General features: G+C 39.1%; 1 pseudogene; it reads right to left on the bottom strand.

The window, feature by feature from the left end:
* Nucleotides 1–730: 730 nt before the first annotated feature.
* On the bottom strand, nt 731–829 carry LOC132301966 (small nucleolar RNA R71; annotated as a pseudogene).
* Nucleotides 830–2059: the final 1230 nt, after the last annotated feature.

The following is a 2059-nucleotide window of genomic DNA, read 5'->3' as shown; positions in this document are numbered from 1 at the left end:
CAGATATTTTTAGATAATTACCAGTTTACGCTTTTAGTTTTATTGCTTGTTTTTCTTTGTTTTGTCGTTTCTCCTTTGTCCGGAATCCGAATAATGAAATTCTTGAGTCCATCATGATTAGTTTTTCATTGTCTTCCCAGTGGTGTGCTCGATAGCACTTGAATCCATTTTTTGCAAAATGACTATTTTGCCCCTAGGTTCCTTTTTGTCCGTTTTTGAACGACACTTCCGTATTTGTTTTCCTTTGGGTTCCATGATCTCATTGAGGGTCACATTGGTGTCTTAGAGACACATTCTATCTCTAGAGACCGTTGTTTCACCTTTCGCTTCCGCATTTCGGATCCGTTATCGGGTCATCTTTTGGTCATCACTGAAGCACCGGGTTTACAAAACTTGGGCTGTCACAACCTACATGCATCCAATTGCCTCCATTTAGAGCACATCATTATGAAATAAAAGCACAGACCATTCAAATGCTTCCTAACTTTCATGGACTTCCTAGTGAAGAACCTTACAAGCATTTGGATGAGTTTCTTGAAGTTTGTTCCACCGTAAAATATACGGACATGCCGGAAGAGGTCTTAAGACTCAAACTTTTTCCAGTCACCTTAAAGGATAAGGCAAAGTATTGGTTTAACAATCTTAGGCCTTTTTCAATCACTTCTTGGGCAGAAATGCAACAAGATTTCTTGAAGAAGTACTATCCGGTTTCTAAGACCAATGCCATGAGAACCTCAATTCGAGAATTTTCACATGGGGATGGAGAAACATTTCATGAGGCATGGGAACGCTTCAATGAATTGCTTAGGAAGTGTCCACACCATGACATGCCCAAATGGCAATTAGTTCAATATTTCTTTGAGAGCCTATCGGACAACTATAAGGGTATGGTTGATGCTTCCATGGGTGGCTCATACATTGATAGGCATGAGGATGATGTATGGCGTCTCTATGAAAGCATGAGTGAGAATTCATTGCATAGAACATTGTCTTCAAAGAATGGTAGAAATACACAAGGTAGGAAAAGTGTTGGCTTACATCAAGTCGACCATTCAAATGAAATAGCCGCCGAAATGAAGTCTTTATCTCAAATGTTTGATCAATTTTTGATTAACCACAACTCGGCGAACCAAGTATCTTCCTTTCCTAACCATTCTAATCGTGCATCAAATGAATCATGTATGACTTGTTCTAGTGTTCTTCATTCTACTTCTCATTGTCCTCATGGACAAGTGCAAAATGAACCTAACGAACAAGTCAATGGAGCTTTTGTGAACCAAGGGAACAATCCTTATGGTACTCACTATAATCCAAGTTGGAGGAATCATCCGAATTTCTCTTGAAAAACTAAGGAGAGGGCTCAAACCCTTCCCAAGGCGGTTTCCAAGGGAAGTACATTCCACCGCCACTTCAAAACCAAGGATCCCAAGGCTATAGACCTTATCAATCACAAGGAAATCAATTTGCTAATTCTCATTTTCCCAACCAATCTTATTCCCAAGGAAATACTGGAAGTACTGCCTTTGAAGAAAAAGTTTTAAATGCTTTGGGCACTTTAGAGGCTAACACTCAATTGCTTCATTCTCACTCTCAATCTATTGCGAAGCTAGAAACCCAAGTAGGGCAAATAGCAAGCACTCTCAATGCAAGAGAGAAGGGAAAAATGCCTATTAATGCCCCACCTAAGCAACAATGTGTTGTGGAGACCCATTCTTCATCGGAAGGCCATACCATTGAACATGTTAATGCGGTGACCACCTTACGGAGTGGTAGGATTATGGACAATCAAGTAGAAATGTCTAATGAAGAGAGTGAACCGGTGCAACCTCAAGTTGTCACCCGTCCCGTTTCACATCACATTCCTCCTTTATTGCATATACATGATCTTGTGAATGAGAAAGACTTGAAAAATGTGTTTGAAAAAGAAGTTTTGAAAATGATGTTGAAAAAGTTTTGTTGAAAAATGATTTGAAAACTTCTTGTCTTGAAGAGAGTTCAAAAGAAAATTCTGAAAAAGTGTTTAAACCAAAAGTTCTATTTCCAGATGCCTTAAAATGAT

Source organism: Cornus florida, unplaced genomic scaffold (genome assembly GCF_030987335.1).
Source record: "Cornus florida cultivar Cherokee Brave unplaced genomic scaffold, ASM3098733v1 CherokeeBrave_3.0.0_Hap2_Chr03, whole genome shotgun sequence".
NCBI lineage: Eukaryota > Viridiplantae > Streptophyta > Magnoliopsida > Cornales > Cornaceae > Cornus > Cornus florida.
Note: the sequence above shows the minus strand (reverse complement) of the source record. Positions and strands in the feature narration are given on the sequence as shown.